Raw genomic sequence first — 24,041 nt, 5'->3', positions numbered from 1 at the left:
TGAATATTTTTGCTTGTGGTTATTTATCCCGAAGTTTGGGGTTTGTCAAGAGCGAGTGGGCTTGCAGGTTTTGTGTGCAGGTGGCTCTCACCTGTGCTTGATACAGTTCAAACTGGCTCTTTCCTCTTTCTGTAGCCTTTTTAACGTGGTTTGGGGTTTGTTTTTTTTTTCAGTGAACAGCACGGCTGTGCTTGTGCGACCTCATCCTTTTTAACCACGGCCCAAATCCTGCCCTTTGTGCGCCGTTCTGTTGCTCACCTCCATGGAGGCTGTCACTCCAGAGGGTGGCCACAAGCCCTTTGTGTCTCCCTGCAACTCCAGGTGTGTTTTTGGAGCTGTTCCTAAGCCTGGAACATCCCGAGCTCCTGCTGAAGAGCTCAGAATCGAGCCTGGCTGTTCACAGCCACACAGCCCTTTGTAGTTGTGACTTGGTGACTTGCAAGTCGTGCTGTGATACCTGCCCAAAATCTTGCTCACTGCGTGACCTGAGTAACACTTTCTGCCTTTTTTTTGGTAAATAATTAAAGGTTATCCTTTTTTTATCACCATTTAGCTGAGCTGCCGTCTCCCCTCTCAGGTAGATTGGAGGCAAGCGCGGGGATTTGCTCCTCTGCCAAACCATCTCCTTGCAGGGGATGGGAAGAAAATAAACACTGACATTCGTGTTGTGAAAATGAGATAACCATTGATGTTCTTTCGTGCTGTCCACAAAAACGTGCTGATGGCTTTGGAGAGAGCAGGGCAGAGCTGGCTGAGCAGGGCACTCCTGTCCAGCTGCCCCACTTGCAGAATTGATGCTCTCGCCAGCTATCCCAGGGCTGGTTGCACGATCATTGCTTGAATTCCTTGGATTTCTGAAACATTTCCTTTCTGTTCTGCTTATCTGCCCTTTATAGGCTTTTCCAGGCACGTATTTTTATGAATTTTCACTCCTGCATGCCCATCTTCTTTTCTTTGCAGTGCCTGGATAGCTTGTTTGCAAAGTTTGCTTGGCCACAGGATCCCAAGGGGCTGGATTCAGGACAGCATGTGCATGCAGCCCTTGAATCCATGTCAGATAGTCCCCAGATCCTAAAAGGTTGGCTACCCCTGAGATAAGGCATCATGTTTAATGGCCTCGATTTTTCTTTTTAAGTGTTTATTTTTATCATACCTCCACGAAATGTCGGCCCGCTGGCCGCGCCGGTATTAAAATCATTTAGCTAATTTGTGTGGGGGGGGGGATGTGTTCTGGTGTGCCAGGAGGTGTTTATAAGGAGTAAATTTAAAAAAAAAAAAGGGGGGGGGATAAAAGGCTCATTTTGATCACATTTAATCTTGCAGAAAGTATTTCAAAGAAACACTCAAACACTAGAGGTAAATGGAAGGGAGATGATGCTTTTATTGCCCAGTTAGGTAAATGGTGTTACGTTGATTGTTGTGGGCTGTCGTAGCATTGGCACGTAAATGGTTGGTGGGAAATAGTCTCATCTGAGGGAATATTTTCTGTTTGCATGGCAGTGATCTGGAGGGCACGTATTGCATGTGAAAGGAATGAGCAGCAGGTTCCTCCTACAGCGCCTCTTCAGGCCTGTAATTAAATCACCTTTGATTAACAGCGCCATTGCTAACCATGTAAAAGTCATGACTAGGTTTTAGACTGTTTTTCATTTTTTATTTTTATTTTAATCAGGATTTTTTTTTTTTAAATAAAGGGAAATAGGGATCTGGCTGAGGATTGTGTTCTGGATCCATGGGATCTATGATGTGGCTGCAGAGCTGGGGAACATCCCCCTGCCCACCACCCTGGGTCCCACACAGAGCTCTTCCCACGACTGGTTTTAGATGAGACCAGGGTAAAAAAAGCTGATTTAAAAAGGGAAAATCAGGGCTGCTTTGATTTTAATTAAAAATTGGATAACCAGGTGTCAATAAGGAAAAGGCTAAAGAGCATTTCTGCAGATAAAAAAAAAAAAAATAAATAAAGCAAACACCCGGGAAAAAAAAAGCAGAAAACAAACAAACAAACAAACAAAAATCACTATTTTAGCTTGCAGACATTATCATCCATCTGGGAAGTGTGAGTGAGAACGAGGGATATACAATGAAAAGCCACCAACCCGATGCTCCCACAGCAAAAAGCCCATTTAAAGTGAGAAAAAAAGCAAAGTTCAGCGGAGATTGCTGAGGAAAGAAAAAAAAAATTTAAAATTAGTTAATTCATTAATTTAAAAAGACAAGCAAAAAAAACCAAAAAAAAAATAAAAAGATAATAAGAAAAGAAAAAGAAAAAGGAAAGGAAAAGGGAAAAGAAGAAGGAAAATTAAAAGAAAAAAAAGAGAAAGAGAAAGAGAAAGAGAGAGAAAGAGAGAGAGAGAGAGAGAGAGAAAGAGAGAGAGAGAGAAAGAGAAAGAGAAAGAGAGAAAGAAAAAGAAAAAGAAAAAGAAAAAGAAAAAGAAAAAGAAAAAGAAAAAGAAAAAGAAAAAGAAAAAGATAAAAAGAAAAGGAAAGGAAAAGGGAAAAGAAGAAGGAAAAGAAAAATAGAAAAAAGAAAAAATAGAAAAGCAAAATAAAAATAAAAATAAAAAGATAAAGAAAAATAAAAAAGAAAAGAAAAAAGAAAAATATGAAGAAAAAAGAAAAAAAGAAAAAGAAAAATAGAAAAGAAAAAAAGTGAAAAAAAGAAAAAGGAAAAAAAAAAAAAAAAGAAAAAAACCCCAAAAGAAAGGCAGAAAAGTGCCTGTGTTTCTGCGCTGTTCCGGCCGTGGCCGCTCGGATGCGGGGCCGGGCAGGAGCCGCGGCGTGGCCCCGGGCGCCGGGGGAGGCCGGGGTTCCACAAGAGCGGGTCGGAGGCAGCGCTGACAGCCCGGCGCTCCCGCGGGAGCCCGCGCTCCGCAGAGGACGGGGCGCGCAGCGCAGCCGCCCTCCGCAGACAGCCGCCCAGCCGCGGGGCCGTGGTGCCACCCCGGCTGCGCTGGGAAATACAAGGTTTTGGGGGGAGACGGAGAGGGGGGTTGTGCCGGAGCGCTGGGGAATCGGGGCTGTTTTCCGGCGGGTGTGGGATGAGCGTCGCCGCTGGTCGCACAGCGAGGTGGGGTGTGCTGGTGAGGGGGCTTAGGCTGATGGTGGTGGTCAAATGCAGGAGATTTCCAGGTTGATTTGATTTGATTTGATTCCCCTGTCAGGGCAGGAGAGTTGTGCAGAAATCCAGCTCCGGCTGGATGTGCAGTCCCAAGAAGGAAAGCCAGGCTTAGGTGCAGCCGTATCCAGCCCGGGATTTGTGAGCTTTGTTTGACCCTGCCTTGGGACCCGCTGTTCCTCCGTCCTCGCTCCTGAGTGTGTTTGTGCCCTTGGGATGTGCCACCTCCATGGGCCCGGGGGAAAGGCTGGCAAACCTCACTGTGACACCTTGGGGCTCTCTGGGATCTCCAGGTGAGGTGTCCGTGGACAGGGGACAGTGGGGACACCTGCCAGAGCACACCAGGCAACAGCTGCTAACAAAGCACCAGGAATGGGCCAGGATATCGAATCCCAGGATCACTCAGGTGGGAAAAATCCTCCAAGACCCCTTCCCCAGCACTGCCATGGCCACCAAAGCCCCATGTCCCCAAGTGCCACATGCACAGCTCTTAAATCCTCCCCAGGGATGGGGACTCCACCACATCTGCATTGGACAGCTGTGCCAGGGCTGGGCAGCCCTGTCCATGCAGGAATTTTTCTGAATATCCAATCTAAACATCCCATGGCACTGGAGGGACAAAGGATGAGGCCGAAGAAGGGATCACACTCTGCAGAAGGTGGGGCAGGTGTTTTTCCACAGCGACAAAGCTTCTCCCAGTGCACTGCAGACTTTCTATCCTCTTTTCTTCCTGTCTGGCTTCCCGTGGCATTTTAAGTCTGATGTGATCGTGCTGTTAGGTCCTTCTCGTTTCCTTTTTTTTCCAGTTACTTCTGAGTTTGATGGATGGCCTCAGCCCGGTGTGACCAAGGGCTAGGAACATGATTATATTCCTCCAGACCCCAGGCAGGCTGGTGTCCACGAGCAGGACAGCCTGGAGCACCCGTGCGTCTTTGGGGACATGGGTGGGGAGGGCCTTTGTGGACACTCAGTCTGGGGAGTGTAGTTCAACAGGCGTCAAATTTAATGAATCTATTAATCTATTAATTGCAATACTCGCGGAGCAGCTTCCCAACAGCTGTGGAGGGATTTTCCCAAGCCCTTCGCAGCAGGCTCCTGCCGGTGGCAGGTTGATAATCCCACCAAACATCGCCGTGCTCTTCAGTCCCATCAGCCATCCACTGTCTCTTTTTTGGTCCTTTTATAAATCCTGTGCTAAATTGCAAATCCCAGCCTAAGTGTGTGTTTGTCTGTCTTATCAATAATGCATCGCCCCGAAGTGTGGAAGGGGGAGCCACAAGTGAAACTGCCCACGGTGATTCAGGGCTATAAATCATATTTTCTGTTGGGTTTGGGGGCTGAGACTGGCTCAGCAAGATGGTTTGTGCCACTTTGTTGTGATACTTCAGGAATATTTTTTTTTATTTACCCCATTCCTCTATGTTTGTGTGTATATATGTATTTATATATCTATATCTATCTTCCTGCTTCCTTTTCAGCTGTCAATAGAGGGTGAATCCTGAACCTGCAAAAAAGTGTGAGCTTTCTTTTCGTAAGGCAGACACAGATTGCCTCCAATATCAGCTGTCTTGCATAAAATCTTCAAAAGAAATTAGAGTTTTATTTTTGGAAGAGATGCAGAGCTGAGCCATGGATTGTTGTCCACATTTGGGACCTAATTGAGATGCTGGTCTGCAAAATATTCTGTGTCCAATGGTGCATGTCTAGTGTTCAACTCCTATTTTCTGTCCTGCAAGTCTGGCCTGAGCTAAAACATGATTTTCAAACGAAATATTAAAAAAGGGTAAAAACCCAGATATTCTCTTACTGGTGTTTAAACCCATCCTGGGGTCTCAGGCTCTGGGGAAGACTCTCCCCAAGCTCCTGCAGGAGCAGACTCAGCACTGATGGTGGGATCAATGGATGTTTTCAGAAGTGGATATTTTCCTTTTCCAGTAGTATCTGCAAGCGAACACTTCTTGAAACTATAATTTTATGTACTATTTAGACTTCGAAATTAACATTTTCTCTGGCATAAGCGCAGCTTTCACTTCTATTTTTTTAATTTAACTACTTGTGTTTTTTGCAAGGAGGCACCTACTTGTTTCTTAATCCTGGTGGCCAACTGGAAGGATCCTGATTCTGACAAAATCACAGAGTAAAATCACAGAACCATGAAGGTTGGAAAAGATCTCCAAGATCATCAGGTGCAGCTTTCACCTGAATACCACCATGCCCACTAAACCACAATAGTATATATTAAATAATAAATATCTAAAGCAGTCCTGACATCGGTGATTTGCTCTCACCAGACATCATCCCCAGCATTTTCCAAATTAGCAAAATTTGGGCATTTTATTTTCTGGAGGGACCCTTTTGGGGGTTGTGTCTACCTCAACACCTCTTTGTGAAATCAAATTCTCCTCGATGTCACTTGTACTTGTGGTAGAACCATTAGGGTTGGAAAAGACCTTTCAGACCACCAAGTCCAACCCTCACTCCTTCTGCTGTCGGGTTTGCCCATCCCAGACTGAGGTTATCCCATCCCAGGCACGCTGCTGGGTTAATTTTCCACTGGATTTCCCAGTGCAACAGGAAAATGTGGAGAGCCATAAAAACATCTGCTACAATACATTATTTTAGGGCAATCCACGGGATTGAACCCACATCAAGCCCACTGCAGGAATAAAAAAAGTTGAGTTTTCTAAGGAATGCATATGGAAGGACTCATTTCTGCTGTAAAGATTTCCTGACAAGCAGAAATATAATGCTTTTTGAGAACCTCATTAGAAAATCAATTATATCGTGACACTTAATGTTGGGTTATTTACAAGCGAGATGTCTTGTTGGGAAAAAAAACACAATAAAAATTCACACTTTAATCCAGAAAAATGGGGGAGCATAAAGAAGAATTAGGTTGTGTTATTAGCATGTTCAAAGGAGCAATTACCACGGAGCACAGGGTTTGTGCTCCATCAGGAGCAGCACAAGATCTGATCTTGGAGGGACACGAGGTTTCACGCCCTCAGAAGGAAAAAGGGCTGAGAGATCCTTTCAGGGCAGATAATAATGAGTTTATTTGTGGCTTTGTGTTGATGCCCAGTGCCCAGTTCATGCTCCTCCACTTGTTTTTCCTCCTGGAATCATTAAGGTTGGAGAAGACCTCTAAAATCACCGAGCCCAACCATCAGCCAGCACCATGTTCATCGCTAACCAGGTCCTCAAGAGCCACATCCACACGTTTTTGAACACTTCAGGCGACTCCTTCAGTGCCCTGGGCAGCCCCTTCAATATTGGACAACCCTTTCCCTAGAGAAGTTTTTCCTAATATCCAACCTAAACCTCCCCTGGCACAACTTGAGGGTGTTTCCATCTCACAGCCCTTGATTTCTTTGGGTTTAAATGCCTCCAAAGAGAAAAGCTCACCTTGGCACCTGGGGAATGGCTGCTGGGAGGCTGTGGCAGCTAAACCAGCGGCTTTCTTTGGAGAAGAAATGGGAAAACTCTTCCAATTTCATGGAGTCACAGAATGGTTTGGGCTGGGAGGGACCTTAAAGCTCTTCTCTTTCCACCCCCTGTGCCGTGGGAAGGGACCCTTTCCAAATTTCTGTGCTGCTAATTAGGAACATATGACCTCAATTGTTGATTTTTTTTTTCCTTGAATGTAACAGTTTTTAGGACTGGACCGTTTTCTTCGAATGGAAAACACTTGATCTGAAGCAGAAAATTTTGTTTGTCATGCAAATATGAGCAAGATGCAGCTAATTTAATATCCCCTGCATCGTTCACACTGAGGGAACTACAGAAAAAGGCAAATTTCTAGCTGAAGTCCTTGTCTTACATAGCCTGCAATCTGAGTTTGCATCAGATGCAGAACTAATGGTGCCTGTCTCCTGCAGAGTTAAACCTGAAACGTGTAACTACAGGCTGATGTGTGTGTTTGTGGCAGAAAAGAAATATCCTGTATCTTCATCTTTCATTCTGCGCAGTGCCTGTGGTAGTTCACTGTCTGTAGCCGTAAAGTTTCTGTGCTTTCCCTGGTTTTTAATTTTAAAATCCATGGGATTGATGCACTTACTTCGTAATGAACAATTAGGCCATGAGAAGAGCATTTTTGGCAGTAATTAAATGGAGGAAAGGTGACTTGGAACACCAGAGGAGCATTGGAGGTGAGGCTGAAGGGATCCTCCGGTGAAGATAAAGAGGGACTGGGGACAAGGGCTGGAGGGACAGGGCACAGGGAATGGCTTCCCACTGCCAGAGGGCAGGGCTGGATGGGAGATGGGGCAGGAATTGTTCCCTGGGAGAGTGAGGAGGAGCTGGGATGGAATTCCCAGAGCAGCTGTGGCTGCCCCTGGATCCCTGGCAGTGCCCAAGGCCAGGTTGGACATTGGGCTTGGAGCAGCCTGGGACAGTGGGAGGTGTCCCTGGGACAGTGGGAGTTGTGCCTGCCAGGGCAGGGGTGGAACAGGATGAGATTTAAGGTCCTTTCCAACCCAAACCATTCTGGGATTCCATGAAGACAGGACACACTTGTTTTCCTCCAATTTCAAGAATCTCCTCATGAACAGGCTGTAGTGCTGTAAACTTTGATTTCTGTTTATTATTATTATTGTTGTTGTTGCTGTTGTTATTAACAGTAGCACAAACAGCCCTGTTTTGGGGCAGTGAGTGCTCTGTAAGGGGAAAGACTCATTCTTGCTACTAAGCAACTACGGAAGTTTCTGTCAGAGCACTGTGTGTGGAATAGCATTTTTGTTAGGAATAGATGTTTTTCTCCCTCTTTTGACCTCTCTGCTCACCCCTAAAATCACTTTGAAGCTGCTTTTTTTTCTTTTTCTTACTTTCTTATGAGTAATCTACTCTTTTTTTGTTCTGTAAGACTCAGGAAGAAAAATGCAGTGTCAGTGAGACAGGCTGAGGGCAGATAAGACCACCTCTCCTCAGATTCATGTCTTTTGGAGAATTCAGATATCCTATTTGTGTGCTGGGGTGAGACTTGACCTGTGGGCTGAAAACTTGAGCACCTGAAGACACCTGAAATCTGAATTTTGGCTGAGTTACCGTCATTCTTTGCCAGGCTGGCAGCAAAGGGGCAGGCCCTGGATGTCTGGAAAGGAGAAGTAGCAGGTACAAGCTCGGGATGCTCCTGAAAAGGGCAGTGCCAGGGTCATCGTGCCTGTCCTCACGTGCCTCCATCAGGAAGCTGCTCCTCATTCTCTTCTCAGTGGTGTTGGATAAAACAAAGGAAAAGGGTGAGGATGGGGATGAGGATGGGGATGGGGCTATGTAGGAATTCCTAGGGGGACAGTAGGGATGCTGTCAGCATCCCTGCCAGCCTGGCAACACTTCTCCCTGCAGTGAATCTCCAGACCCTGATCAGCACAGGCCAGAGCAGCTCCTCTCACCGGCGAGGCCCGAGCTGACCACAGGAAAAGGAGCCATAAATTTAGATTATTTTGGCATCTGTAGGTCATTATTGGAATTATAGCAGCTGGCTGCTAGGTCATAAAGTTACTCTGACAGGTCATGAATACTGAAAGTACTCTAACTACCCTGCCTTACTCTTATCGTCCTCATTCATTACTGTCAAGATCTCCTCTTACAAAGAGAGGGGTATAAAGTTTAAGAAGGGAGAGGAGGAGAAGCTTTTAATGATATTCCTCTTTTCTTCCCTCTTTCTAAAAGAAGAGATGAAAGGCAAACTTAAACTTTCGGAAGGGAAACAAGACCTATTGAGTTTGAAATGTTTAATTGTTATCAGTTTGTTAATTTGCTGCATCTTTCTGAACCATAAGGCTGTGCCATCATCACAGCTCGTGGGGAGGAAGATTTGCCAATGTTGATGTCACTGTCCAGTGTCCTGTGTTCAGTTCTGACCCCTCAGGACAAGAAGGACATGGAGGGGCTGGAGCGTGTCCATGGAAGGGAATGGGGCTGGGAAGGGGCTGGAGAATTCCCGAGGGAGCTGGGAAAGGGGCTGAGCCTGGAGAAAAGGAGGCTCAGGGGGGACCCTGTGGCTCTGCACAGCTCCCTGCCAGGAGGGGACAGCCGGGGGGGTCGGGCTCTGCTCCCAGGGAACAGGGACAGGAGGAGAGGGAACGGCCTGAATTGCATCAGGGAAGGTTTCGATTGGATATCAGGGAAAATTCCTCCCTGGAAAGGGCTGTCCAGGCCTGGCGCAGCTGCCCAAGGCAGGGCTGGAGGCCCCATCCCTGGAGAGATTTCAAAGCCCTGTGGATGTGGCCCTTGGGGACGTGGGTCAGTGGTGGCCTTGGCAGTGCTGGGGAATTGTTGGACTCCATGATCTGAGAGAGCATTTCCAACCCCGACAATTCTTTTTCTCCATCATGAGCTTGTTCTGTCCCTCCATCCCTTGTCCAAGGTCCCTCTCCAGATCTCTTGGAGCCCCTCTAGGTACTGAAGGTGCTCTGAGTGAAGCAAATACCAGGCGAAATAGAAATTCATGCCTTGTTGGCCCTTTCCAGTGTGGCCATTACTGGTTTGGTTCCTCTTTTTCCCCCCACAGCCCTCCCACCTCACACCAGACTCAGTGCAGGTCCAAGCTGCCCCACTCCCATTCCACAGGAGCTTGGCAGAGCCTCTCCATGGGCGGTTCCATAAGCTCCAGTCAAATGACAGAAATTACAGGACTTGTAGAAGTTCACCAAAAAAAAAAAAAAATGAGGCTGAATATTTTGTCTTCTTAGTAATTATACTCCTAATTAGAATTGTTCTCCTAAACCCATCCATGATGAGGGGATGTTTCCCTGTGACAGAACTTTTTGAGTGTATTTTTATAACCACCTCTGTGAAATACCAGAGGATTTTAATCCACATTGCTGCTGCTGAAAAGCAAGGGCTTGATCTTATCCCAAAACATGCCATGCTGCTTGGAAAATGAGCTGCTGTGTTTACAAACACTTGCACTCTAACTGATTTTCCACAATCCATCGCGGCGCGTGTCGGAGGGCAAGGAAAGCCTGGAAGCTTTACTAAGCATTATTAAGCATGTACAAATAATTAGAGTGGGGAAAAATGAACTGTTAATTTGGAAGAGAAACGCTGAGGCCGAGCCCATTAGTGCGATTTATTCTGCGAACAACCTTGTTGTCATTATTCCTGGCCAAAAATGTAGCTTAAGACAGAAAGGGGAAAAAAAATATGGTGAGCCTGTATGTGTGACAACTTCTAATATAGTATATAAAGTACACGGAATTTCTCCCTGACATTGATCAGATTTGAAACTTCATACTTTCTTAATTCAATCTGTTATTGACAGTAATATATTTTAACTCGAGAATGTGTTCATTCAGTGCATATTGACTCAGCTTGTTAAAATTTTCACAGTACATGCTAACATTGGATTTTCTGTCACAGTGACTTAAGACGCGGGGACAGCAATGAATGATTCCTGCCAGTCAATGAACTTTAACTGGAAACCCTACTTGAATGGTAATAATCTGCTCCTGTAATTGCTGTGGAAAAGGGAAAAAACCTCTGGAGGTTTTACATCTAATCATTTATTTATAAATCCGCGGGTAGCAGGCTGCCGCCCGCGCGCCGGGGGTCAGCTTTGTGCTCAGCCCCCTCGCCTGGTGTTTACATTTCCCGGTGCCTTTCTCCCGGAGTTCCAGCCTACACCATCAGTCAAGCACCGTGGTTCAGTGGATGGCCGCTCCCCGCGCCCGCGCCGCGGCCCCGCCACTTCATTACCGACGCCTCGGCAGAGCCCGCTCCCCTCTGTATTCGCTGAAATATGCATGTTTTTCCATCTCATTAATTCGGTCTACATACAATTAATTTTTTGCCTGTTAATAAACCCCCTCGGTGTCGGTGACAGCCATCGGAGCGGCGGCGCCGCGCGCGGAGGGCCAGGGAGCCGCCGTGGTGCTCCAGGGGGTCTTGGGGTGCAGGTTTGTTTTCCTTCCGTGGCCGCTGGAAACTGGGAAAGTTCAAATCGTGCCCCTTTTCATTTCAGCGTAGATCTTGATAAGTTTGTGTTAATGGTTAGCTCGATTCCAGTGGCTAACGGGGCTCTAGGAGAGCTGGAGGGAGATTTGGGATAAGGGATGGAGGGACGGGACAAGGGGAAGTGTCTTAAGACAGAAGTGGGTAATTTAGATGGGATATTGGGCAGGAATTGTTCCCTGACAGGGTGGGCAGGCCCTGGAACAGGGTGCCCAGAGCAGCTGTGGCTGCCCCTGGATCCCTGGAAGTGCCCAAGACCAGGCTGGACATTGGGGCTTGGAGCACCTGGGACAGTGGGAGGTGTCCAGGGGTGGCACTGAATGGAGGCCCCTTCCAACTCAAACTATTCCATAATTCTCTGGCCATCAGTGCATGGCAGACCTCAGCTTCTGGGGTGCTCTCAAGTTCGTGTGCTCAGCACCAGGATTTTCCCAGATTTCCAATATTTGTTCCCGCTGGAAGGGAACCGGGGTTGCCCTCTCCCAGGCTGGTGTGGGCTGGGCACTGCAGCCACAGCACAGGCTCAAAGATTCGAGGTCAGAGCACGTAAATCGTGTCACCCTTAAATCTGGCCAGGGGAAATTGCTCAGCTTCCTCCTTGCTGCTGCCCATTTATCCAAACAGAGCTGATTTAAGCTCTCAGCTGGTCCTGTCCGTGGCGTTGGGCACTGGTGTGTTTGTTTCCACGTCCATATTGTGTCTTGTGTTAGTGTGAGGGTTTGCCAGGCTGATTTTGACAACGGAGCAGTGGCAATTCCAAGGATTTTGCTGCCTGGTTGTCTCCAGAAGCAGGCACTGCTGCCCTACCAGAGCTGCTGAGGAGCACGGGGAGAGCTGGCGGATGCAGAGCCCCCCTTGTCCCCAGCAGGGTCTGGATGCAGCACCTGGATGCTCCAGGGAGTGGGTGGAGGCTGGGAATAAGGAGATGGAGCAGAGATCTGAATTGAATCATCCTTTTGCTTCGAGCTGCAGCTTTCCGAGCCAGCGACAGTATTTCTGATTAAAACAATTAAAGTTTTCATTCCATTTGTTTATGGCAGTATTAGTAATCTGGAAAAGAGATTTGCAATAATAATAATAATGTACATTTTTTTTCCCTACTGTTAAGGGCTTTATTACTCTGTCCTTGCCAGAAAGCGCATTTTAAGAGCTTGGATTCAAAATTAAATATGACCTCAGTGTTTTAAAATACAATTACAATAACTATCCATTTAGTAGGGTTTTTTCTTTTACTTTTGACATATGGTCAATATACTTATGCCAGTTATTAGAGACATTATTTTTTGCTATGCTAACTATTTAACATATTGCAGCTGCCATGGTAAATACGGGCTGGTGACAAGGGACACTGAGGAAGAGCATTACACGAACTCCTTCTTAGGTTAAATTGCCGGAGTGTCTCTACATAGGTAAAGGAAAAAAATCCACCACATTTGATAAGAGAAATTTATATTATTTATACGGAACAGAACAAACCAATTTACAAGAAAGGCACTTAAGTGGGGAGCTTATTTATTAATGAGTGTAGTACACAAGCTAATGGGGTTGTAATGCAGATGCACCTAAAGCTCGGAGGACAGCGGTCTCCAGGCACTCTGCTTCAAACAGGAGAGGGGGAAAGCAGGCTGGGAAAACATTCCTGCCCCATTCCAAATGGAGTTCTGTGAGACAGTTTTGTCTGTCTTGTCGCAGCAGGGTGGTCTGTCACCAGCTCTCCCATCACAGGGCGTTCTGGAGTAGGAATGGGATAGGACAAGAGGGATGGGATGAATGGGAGTGGATTTGAGCTGAAGGAGGGTGGATTTGGGTGAGGTGTGAGGGAGGAATTCCTGCCTGGCAGGGTGGGCAGGCCCCGGCACAGGGTGCCCAGAGCAGCTGTGGCTGCCCCTGGATCCCTGGCAGTGCCCAGGGCCAGGCTGGACACTGGGGCTTGGAACAGCCTGGGACAGTGGGAGGTGTCCCTGCCATGGCAGGGTTGGAATGAGATGAGTTTTAACATCCTTTCCTACCCAAACCATTCCAGGATTCTGATGCGGCTGTAATTCCCTAGATCCCACTTTGTACCTTGCAAGGAGGTTCAGGTGTGATTTTAAGATCACAGCAGCTCTGCCTCCCAGGGCAGCACCTCTGCACGGAGGAGTCCCAAAACTCCTGGATCCAGCAGTGAGACATTCCCCTGGGATCCAGGGATTTGTGGGAAGATGGGAGAAGCAAGAGCCACGCTGTGGCCAGGGTGGTCCATGAAGGGCAGAATGTGTTTAAATTACAGTTCCTATGCTCAGCCTTTAACAAGCTTCTTCTGAGGTGGCAGTTTATAGACTCTTATTTCAGTTAATTATAACAGCCCTTTTTGAAACAGTATTTTTATTGGTTTTATTGATGTGCCCTGCTGGCTTTCCAATCCAGTGATTGGATCCTGCTTGGTTACCTGAGAGAAAAGCTTTTCCTCCTGGATGCAGAGGATGCAGAGATGGCCTGTGGCAGGGGAGGGCTCTCCTGGCTCATGAAGAAGGGTTTATCCTTCCAGAGCCTGCCCAGAGGTGACCGAGGTGCTGTGGAGTGTTGGGAACAGCAAACTCCACATCAGTTTGATCCAAATGAAGGAAAATACTCTTTATTCCTATTGGAAAATACTCTGTTCTTATTTATTCTTCTCTGTTCTCCCTGCTGTTGCATTTTTGTGGTCGAGGCCAAACTGGTCAGAGGTAGAGCCAGTTCTTGGCTGGGTGATGCCATTCTGGGAGAGACCCTGCTGATGTGGGTGGTAGCAACCTCAGAGCCCTGCCGAACGGCTCCGGAGATCTCTATTAACTATGCTGTTTTAATTGGGATGTATGAGTTTTTCCGAGGTGCTCTAAGGTGTCCCCAGAGTCTTCTGTTCTCCAGGTGAACACCCCCAGCTCTCCCAAGCCTGGCTCCAGCCGTGGAGCATCTTTGTGGCCTCTGGACTCCCTTCGACGGGAGATGCTCAGGGGTCACAGACTTTACACCCACACTGGGAACTCGCTTTGAAAAATGTCCTGGCGAGTTGAATTCTTAAGAGGTTCCTGATTTATCTGTATCTTAATTCATTTTAATGGGCCGGAGGATCTGCAGGTGCTGTTGATTATAATTCTTGGTGCTCACTGTCATCTGGAATTCATGCACTGACGCGCGTCAAGGTGGACATCCAAAGTCAGGGCCCAGTTCCAATAATTCAGCCTTAAGTTTTTGTCCTTCAGTGTCCCCGTGCACCAGATCAGAGACCTGGGTCTTGCAGTTTAAGCGTTGTAATGTGTATTTTAACTCCCTTAGGCTTGGTGAGTTTTTTGGGGTTTTTTTAATTTTTTTTTTCAATCCATGCATAATTGGGATTATATCTATCTGAGATATGTAGAAAAAATGTAAATTTGACTTCAGATACCGGTTAGCAATTGGGTTATCACTGCCAGGCAGGGTGCTGAGTAGGGCTGGTGGGTTTGTGGCCGTTGCAGGGGGCTGGGGATGGTGGTGTATCCCCAAAAGCAGCGGGGACAGCGCAGGGAATGCGGTGTGTGGCTTAAGGGTCCCCTGCAGCCAGCCCTAACACAGTTAATTGCCTGTGATAAAACCAACCTCCCAGGTCTGATGGGAGACTCCTTTTATATGAGGGGGAAAAAAAAAAAAAAAAAAGTGTTTTGTAACAATTTCTTGTAAGTGCTAAAATTAACTGACTTTCTTTTAACCTAATTAAAGCTAGAACTGATGATATCACCTATGGTTAATGTTACCCGAACATCTCGGGCAGAGTGTGCTCCCGCTTGGAACTTGGCTCCAGTTCTGCTTCCTGCTTTAAAAACATTTAACGTGAAGCATCTGCTCGGTTGTTGGCTGGTTCAGGGTGTGCTCCGTCTCCCCTGTTCTCAATCTAGAACAGGGGTGGTCCTTTCCAACACGGAAGATGCACAGAAATTGGGCTCTTTTTATCTTCTCGGCAAATTTTCCGCTCCTCCTGCTGCCAAACCTGCTGATTCGAAACGGAAATGTTTACGGAGAGGTCGCTCTGATATTAGGGATATTTGTGCTCTCTCAATGGGGCCCAGCTGTTGGTCTTTGAAGGGTTTCATTCATGGAGGGGAGTGGGTGTCTCTGGGGAAGGTCTCTGAGCTGACAGAACTCCCGGTGCTGATGAGCACCAGAGCTGACTGTGGTTGTCTTGGCCTGGATGATACAAACAAGGCAGAAACGTGCAGGATGAAACCTGGAGAGACCAGGAATTAGTCTGGAGAAGCCGTGGGTGGGAAACAGGAAGAAAGCGGTGCTGGAATGGGTGACCAGTGTGGAGGTGGAGGAGGAAATCTTCAGCAGAGCAGCAAGGTCAGACTGAGCAGGGCAGAGGTGGTCCAGACCGTGAGAGGTCAGCAGGGTGGTGGTGGCCAGCACAGGAAAAGGGCAGAACTTTAAGGATGGGCTAAGGAGAGGACTGTGGACAGGAGTGACAGGACTCAGGGAACGGCTTCAAACTGCCAAAGGGCAGGGATCGATGGGATTTTAGGGAGAAATTCATTCTGTGAGGGTGGGCAGGCCCTGGCACAGGGTGCCCAGAGCAGCTGTGGCTGCCCCTGGATCCCTGGCAGTGCCCAAGGCCAGGCTGGACAGGGCCAGGAGCAGCCTGGGACAGTGGAAGGTGTCCCTGCCCATGGCAGGGGTGGAACAAGATCATGTTTAATGTCCCTTCCAACCCAAACCAGTCTGGGATTGAGGAAGAGGAGGGTGGCATGGAGCAGACAACAAAGGGCACTGGGATGCACAGGAGAAGACTGAGGCGGTTGAAGAACCAGAACTTTGTGGTTGTCCTTCCACCTGGCTGTCGTTTCGACAGAGATCTTGGTTCCTGATGGGATTCCCTGCTGTGCAATCACAATAAATGCTCAGGGAAAGGGAGCCAAGCCCACACACACACGGAGCATTGTTTTCCTTGGATGTGTTTCAGGTGTTCCTGGGGAAGTCACTGCCGTGGTCTCGCAGTGCCACATCCCAGGGCAGGATCTTGTTTGAAATCTGTGTCTCCCCGTATAGGATTCCAATCAAAACTTTAATGGTCCGGGGCAGTGAGTAGCATTTAATGACCTTCAGTGCTATCACTCGAGTCTTTTGGGCATTGACATTGATTTTCCTTATCTTGGCATGTGGAGACAGGAGTCTCACTCCATCCTTTGAAGCGTTTGCTGGTGCACACCAGGAGCAGGGAATAGGCAGGAGGGAGCAGCTTTGCTGGGCTCACGGGCTTGGGCAAGCCCAGGTTGGCCCCCAAATTCAATGTTATTAATTGCAAAAGTCAGGAAAAAAATGAGCTTTTTTGGATATCTTTGTATTTACTCAAGAGGTGTGTTTATTTATTACTTATTGTATCAATAATTTAATCTATTAATGTATTGTGTAATTAATCATGTATTTATTTGTTACATTATTTATTTGGGCCTTAGACCATGTGTATGATGCCCAAATCTCTCTGCAGGTGCTTCTTTCCCAGGGTTGAAGAGAGGATGCAGAATTTCTCACCCAGTCAGATCCTTAAGAATTTGCATCCTCCAAAACACACAAAAACAGAATAAGGAAAACATTGCACAGGTTGTATGACAGGGACTAAGTCTGACTCAGCTCTGGCTTCTTGTGTTCTTCCCTAAATGCATCAATTTTTTCCTTAATAGGCCTTAAAAGGAGCAGTGTCGGGGCTGTTGGACAGGAATTGGGGGTTATTGCTGCTCTTTGCAGCTCTCATCCCTTTTTTAATCTCTCCCTCCCATCATAGAGCCACTTCATTTATAAGCAGCTAAATTAAACTGTGTCAGGATGTGCTAGCCCATGAATTTTAAACCTAAAAAGGCGCTTTGTTCCTCGATTCAGTTGCGGGGAAGAAATGCAGCAGAGCCACCCGGCTATTTGAACTCTTTATTTGCCACATTTACAATATTAATAACACTGTTTCCAGAAGTTGTCACATCAAGTAAAAGATCTTCATTCCGGGCCTGTCTTTTGGGGCCAAATCGAGACTGGATGCATGCATTTAATAAATTGTAGTCTCAAGTAGTCATTTTGGTAAATAATTAGCTTGGGTGGAAGAATAAGTTAGCATATTGTATGCATCTAATGCTGCAAATGTACACCCAGCAAACTTTGCTATTAATCAACAGTCAAGCACTGTAACTTGGGTCTCATACATAATGAATTGTCCTGAAACCTCCTGGGCTTCATTGATAGAAAAATAAGAGAAAACACCAGTGTAGTAGGCTTTGGAATAAAATTTAACGAGATTGCTCTGCATCCCGTAATCGGTTTGGAGTCATTAGAGACCAGATAATTCAGCTGCAGTTTTGGGGTGGCTTTAGCCTTCATCTATCAAAGAAAGGCTGCTTAAATGACATTCAGGTGCGGATAAAATACATTTTTAGTAAATTTCACAATGAAGGCTCCAGTAAAAATACCAACTCACTCTGTTGTTGTGGAGCAAATAATGCTGCCTTCACTAAGTGCCATTTTAATGTTAATTTCTGTGTGCTAACCATCACTGATTCTTCCGTTTGAAAGGTAACACACCGGCTATTTCTCTTAAGAGAAAATCAGTTTGGTGAGATAAGCACAGATCTAGATAATTGTAAAGAAAAAGGCAGCCTTCAGTTTTCAGACAGTGCAACTTTTTTCTGTTACGAATTCACATCTGTGAGAGTCATGTGGCAACTTGTTTTCAGTCATTTGCTGATAAAATTTTAAAAACGCCATTTAAAACCCAATATTTTTAAAATTATTCTGGCCCCTGATATGTATTTCATGGCAGGTGTTATGATTCAGGTCCAGGAGGATCAACAGTGACTGCTCCTGCAAATGTAAAAATCCTAAACTCTGGTTTAGGAGCTCTGTTATTAACTACTTTACATATATATAAAACCTATATAAATATTAAGAATTATCTATACTAATGACACTCACGGAGCTCTATGCCAACAGTCACCAGGCTCTTCCCACCACTGCGGAAGAAAATCACAAAAAAGACTCGCAAAAAAAGTTAAAAATAAGGTAAAATTACAAAATCATAAAATTTTAAATTATGAAACATTACCCAAAAAAATTAAAAAATAAAAAAATTAGAATTAATAGTGTAATCGGAGTCTGCCCACGTGTATCAAGGGCACTTTGCTGGCTCCAGGCTGGGAGGAGTTGCAATCTTTTTTTATTGAGGTGATTTTTTCATTTCTGTCTTAAACAAGGAAAAAACATGGAAAATTTTAAAATTGAAGTAGAGGGGACTCTTCACTGGCTGAGTTTCTAAACCTCTTCTTAGGCCAGTGGAAGGTGAGATGGTTTTCCAGGGATAAAACACTCAGGTCTGTGTGACTGCAGACAGTGGAAGTGGGATTTGGATGTTACATTCAACCAATCAATAATATTTAATATTATCAATGCTATCAATTAATAATATTAATCAATTTAAATAATTTAAAATATTTTAATTACTAATTCTATATATTCTATATTTGATATATAATATACATTATATATTCGATATAAGCATATAATATATATATGATAATGTAATGTAGTACAATATAATATAATATATTTGAATTATATATTATATATTATATATTTAGTATATGATTAAAATATATGTTATATTGTATATTATATATCTTTATATCTTATATATTTAATTTATATTAGATATTTGATGTATATTGTTACATTATAATGATATAATAGATTTTATATTTATTTTTAATATTTCAAATATTTTATAAATAGACATCTATTGTATAAATATGTTCTGGGAGCTGCTACGACATTCTCGTGGTATTTATTTCTCCAAAGGAAGCTGCCAGCTCCTGGCTCTCCCCCAGGGAATATCCCAGCAGAGTCATTGTCCCTTCCTTTCAGCACAGCTCAAGGTCCACCCTGTTTCCCTGAAGTTTCTGAAGGACTGAGGCAGAAAGCAGCTCAGAAATAAATCCTGAACATCCTGCCACTTCAGGACGTGGCTGCCCCCAGCCTTTCCCTGGTTTTCCTCATGGCTGAGCTATTTGGGATGATCCCGGAGCCAATCCACTGCTTACATGTTTATTTTGGAAGCGCCTTAGAAACTTCCAGTTCTTGGCAGTGGCTCTGGAAGGAGCTTGTTAAACTCAAACAGGTGCTGCTGCTGCTGCTGCTGCTGCTGCTTTCCTCCCCCTCTGCTAAAACCAGCTTTTCCTTCCTTCCATCCCATGGGAACGGGAGGAGGCACAGGAGAGGCTGGGCTGGAGCTTTGGGAGGACACCTCTGAGCTGTGGGTGCAGGAGCAGCTGCTCCCCGGGCTTGGGCAGCCTCTGAAAAGGGCTGGAGTGGACAGGAATAAACAGGATTGCAGGAGGAATAGCTGTGGTGTGGGAAAACCCCAATCCTGTGGTGGATTCCCACGTTGGGATTAATCTTGGGCTCTCTTGGACATCACCACCACGGGCTGGAGATGTGCAGCAGCAGCAGCAGTGGGGGCCTGGCCTGAAAAAAAGCTCTTTGTCAGACGCATCCAACTGGAAAAAATACGTATTTCTTTCTAGATGTCTTCAGATAGCTTAAAATGAGCTTTTATTTCTCATAGAGCAGTTTGTAGTTTTGATGAAGCATCCCCCTGTAAAACCGTGTTGGTTGTGTGGAGCTGAATATCCATTTACCCCAAACATACCCCAAATATTTACCCCAAACGCCCAGAAAGTTAAGGCAGACGTGTGACAGACATGTGACACTGCTGACATATTAGAGGGCACCACGTTACTGCAAACAAACAAACAAAAAGGGTCAAAAAATAAAATAAAATAAAATAAAATAAAATAAAATAAAGTAAAATAAAATAAAATAAAATATAAAATTAACACTAAACCCCAACAGCAACAATTGTTTGTTGACCGGGTAAAAACACAAAACCCTCCACTTGGGATTTTTTGGGATGCCAGCACCCAGCATAATTCAGGAATGAAAACAAGTGGAGTGACAGACTCTAATGAAAATGGAAGCGATTTAAATAATATTAATGATGTTTAAATAAATGTTTCTCATGACTCCAGCCCCACTAAAAAAAAATAAAAAGGTTTTGGTAATTTTTAAGGCGAAAATAAAATAATTCTCCAGGGTGAAAGCAAAGCAGTCAGGTTTCTTACATATTTTGTTTAGGGTTTGGGTTTTTTATTTTTCAATGAACACACGGGTTATTTTCCTGTATAAAAGTAAAATTGCATCTTGTTGATCACAAGTTTAAGCCTCAAGTATTCCATAGGTAAAAGAGCGAATGGACATTAAGAAAGGCCCTTTTTTTCCTTTTCCTTCCCAAAGTTTAGGCCTGGGAAGTTCATACGACTCTTTTGGTGTGTGTTTTTTCTCTAAATTTCAACTCGTTCCCGTCCATCTTGGCTCAGAGGTGCTCAGAGATCCGTGCCTGGAGCAGGGTGTTGAGAAAACCGAGAAATCTGATGCTGAGCAGAGGGATTTCCTTCCGGGGGGGAATTTCCCATGATGTAACTCCTCTGCTCTTCTTACCAATGTTTTGAGACCACTTCGACTCTGCTTTTTTGAGAGGTACTTAAGGCTTTGAAGCCTGAGAAAATCCTTTATAAGGCAGCTGGTGTTTTCAGTGGGATATTTAATGCCGAGGTAGTTTGTGGAAGTTCTGCTGGGCAAATTTGGAAAGGGGAGGAGGGAAGGGCAGGAGGGCCAGCAGAAGACACCCATGCATGAGTTATGTGCCTTCTTTTTCTTTATTAAAGCTGTCAAATTCCCAGGAAGGGCTGTTGCCATCTCTAGCCAAGCAAAATTAATTCGAAGGTTTGCCCTTTTTTTCAGCTCCCTGCCAGTTTGAAGCTCTGGGTGTGTGTGTGTTGGCACGTGGAGGTTTTATCCCGCAGGAAAAGAAGTCAGTGTGCATTCCTGGAGAGCAAATTCATTTCTGCCTTGCAAAGCATTTCCCTTTCCTGGCCAAGGTGGAGGCGGCAGGTGTTGGGAGAGCCTCTGGTGTTGGATTGCTGGGAGAACGGCCCCACCAAAAACATCTGGAGACGTTCAGTGGCGGCAGGGCACTGCGATGGAAAGCAGCAATTCAAAAGAAAATTTAAAATGAATTCTGTCCAAATAGAATTTGGAGCACCTGGAGAAGTGAGGAATGCGTGTGTGGTGGTTTGGCTTGGAATGGGACCTCAAATCCCACCCAGTGCCACCCCTGCCATGGCAGGGACACCTCCCACTGTCCCAATGTCCAACCTGGCCTTGGGCACTTCAGGGATCCAGGGGCAGCCCCAGCTGCTCTGGACACCCTGTGCCAGGGCCTGCCCACCCTCCCAGGGAACAATTCCTGCCCAGTATCCCATCTAAATGGATCCTCTTCCAGCCAAACCCATTCCCTGTGTCCTTTTCCTCCATCCCTTGTCCCCAGTCCCTCTCCAGCTCTCCTGGAGCCTCTTTAGGCACTGGAAGGTGCTCCCAAAGACTCCCTGGATGCTCCCCTTTTGTTTTGGGGGTGACTGATGGTGGTTGGGTGCTCTTGGGCTGGTCCCTGTCTGCAGTTGGAGGCAGAGCCCGGAGCTGCTACTCCCAGAGCCATGAGGTGATGGAGTTTTTCAGTTTTATTGTGACATTGCAGCCCAAATGATTTCCAGACTCCCAGGAATGGGAAACAGGGTGATGTGAAAAACATAAGGAGACCACAGCTTTGAGCACTCTTCGTGCTCCTCTGGGTAAATGGAGCAGAAAAGTCTCTCCGCTTCTCTCCCAGGTTTCAGAGGAGTTATTGTGGTTATATTCTCTCATTATATATTATTTTGTTGTAGCTCCAATAATTCTCAGTGAAACAGAGCCATAATCTGCTGTGTAGTACCTGTGTGAAATTGTTATTATTATTATTATTATTATTATTATTATTATTATTATTATTATTATTATTATTGTTATCTATGGTGTTGGGAGCTAGGTTTGAAGTCCGTGTCATGGAGATTTGTGTACAAAAGTTTGTGCATGGATTCTTTTTCTTTTAGCAGAGGTATTACTGATCAGAAAAACAGCATAAAATAGACGCCAGTTTTAAAAAGCAACTTGATGCTTCTTCACGTGCCTAAAGGAAACTCAAAAGCATCAATTTGATAAATAAATGGAAAGAGAAATAAAATTGCACTTAACTCCTACCAAACTGGATCCAAAGCTGATTCTGCAGATTTGTTTTGCCTCTGCTCCAAGCCATGTGCAGCTGCTGGAGTGTTTTAATTGTCCTTCTCCACTTCCCCATCAGTAATTACGTGGCCTTCAGTGGCTCACAATTAATCAGAAGCTGAGTTGGGGCTGGGGGAGTGGCAGAGCTCTTTGATCAGGCACCAGGTGAGCCAGGGCTCCACTTCTGAGCCGTGCCCCGGCCCCTGGCACGTCCCTGATCCCTCCGGAGGCTCTGCTGGTTATCCCGGGATCCCGGCTCCACACTGGGCTGGATCAAGCTCTGGAGATGTTGGGTCTCTCTGCCTCGTGGCCAAAGCAGAGCCAGGCTCTTTGATGCCATTCCTGGAGCGTCACTTGGTTCGTTTGCTTTGGCTTTTTGCTCGGAGGGGTCTCACGTTTCCTTTCCCCTCCTCGCAGCACGCTCAGGTGTTGGAACCCTGGGCACTGAGAATTCCAGACTTTTTGTGCTGACTGGCACTGACCCCCCAGCAAACACTGCTTTGACCTGAGGCCGTGGAGAAGGCTCCAAAATTGAGTGACAGCTCTGGGATTGTGGCCGTGGAGTTTGGATAGAAGTGTGTGATGTCACAGGGTGCAAAACTCAGAGTTGAAGGGTTTAGAATACAGTAATATAGAAATAAAGCAAGATGGAGGGTTTAGGACGTTGCTAAATCCTTCTTTTTCACCTTCTTCTCCATGGGTCTGGGTGGTGTTTTGTAATTGGGTAGAAAAATGCACATTGCGGCCACGGGTGGTTGGTTATTGCGTTAAAAGTAAAATAATCTAGGTGTCATTTCTTAATTGGACAGTTTGTGCTTAAAAGCCCTTGTAGAGAAAGAGATTTGGCTCCATTTTTAGTTGGTTAGCTAGAAGTGCTGTAGAACTCACGGTTTGTGAAACATCTGAGTCCAAACCTGAAACACTGTCTCGAGCATTTAATCCCGACTCTGGCAGAGAAGAAGATAAAAAGCAACACTCAGGATTTGGGGTTGGTTTGCTCTGTCCCCATACCTGGCTGGCCCAATCACCCGTGTTTCCTCTCCCCTTGTCTCAGGTTCACACGTATTTTGATGTTGCCACAGTTTTCTCTTCATTTTCTTGCTTTGGGGCACATCCGACCTCTCACCAGAAGTCTCTGCTGTTGAGGTTTAGCACTGAGGAACTTCTGGCTCTGGAGAAAAAGCCGCAGGAATCAGGAACCCTTTGGATGACGGCCCCTCAGTGGTGGTGAGGGTTCTGGAGATGAGAAGATGGCAGGCAGGCTCGCTGTTCTGGCCATCACCCTCGCTGTTGTCTCCATCATTTCTCGTGGGTGCACTGCTCACGGGCTGTGTGGTTATTTGCTGTCCTCACACGGGTCTCTGCAGTTCTGAGAGACCTCCCCACCACCACCACCCCTCTCCCAGCACTGCCCTGCACCCCTGAAAACATCCAGCTTGCAAAGCACAGCTGGATACGTGCTCATCCAGGGTTCCCTTTTTCACCGCTCTCATCCGCACGTTGCTCTTCCAGAGGAAAAGGAAAAAAATAAATAAATAAAAAGAAGCAAGGGAAGAAGCACGTTTTTATTTACAGGTGCTTTTCTGTTCGCTCACTTTGCTCCTCGGCCCCTGCAAGCACGAGCTGCCATTGAAAATCAAATGAATTCTCAATTGCTTCCTTCCAATTCAATCAGGGGAGGGAAGCAGAGACCTGCCAGGGCGCTGGAGGAAGCGGGGCCGGGGAAGGCGTGGAGCAGCAGGGAGCTGCTTCCTTCCCTCCTTCCCCAGGGACGGGCCTGGGGACAAGGGAC

The 24,041-nt window shown here is 45.9% G+C and overlaps 1 protein-coding gene across 1 annotated transcript in view; it reads left to right on the top strand.

The window, feature by feature from the left end:
* The window catches only part of MGMT (O-6-methylguanine-DNA methyltransferase), a 137,039-nt gene that overhangs the window by 82,395 nt on the left and 30,603 nt on the right, over positions 1-24,041 (top strand). The gene's annotated exons all lie outside the window — the stretch shown is intronic.

The sequence above is a fragment of the Chamaea fasciata genome, unplaced genomic scaffold (assembly GCF_029207755.1).
Source record: "Chamaea fasciata isolate MVZ Bird 193981 ecotype frontalis unplaced genomic scaffold, bChaFas1.0.hap1 SCAF_9, whole genome shotgun sequence".
NCBI lineage: Eukaryota > Metazoa > Chordata > Aves > Passeriformes > Sylviidae > Chamaea > Chamaea fasciata.
Note: the sequence above shows the minus strand (reverse complement) of the source record. Positions and strands in the feature narration are given on the sequence as shown.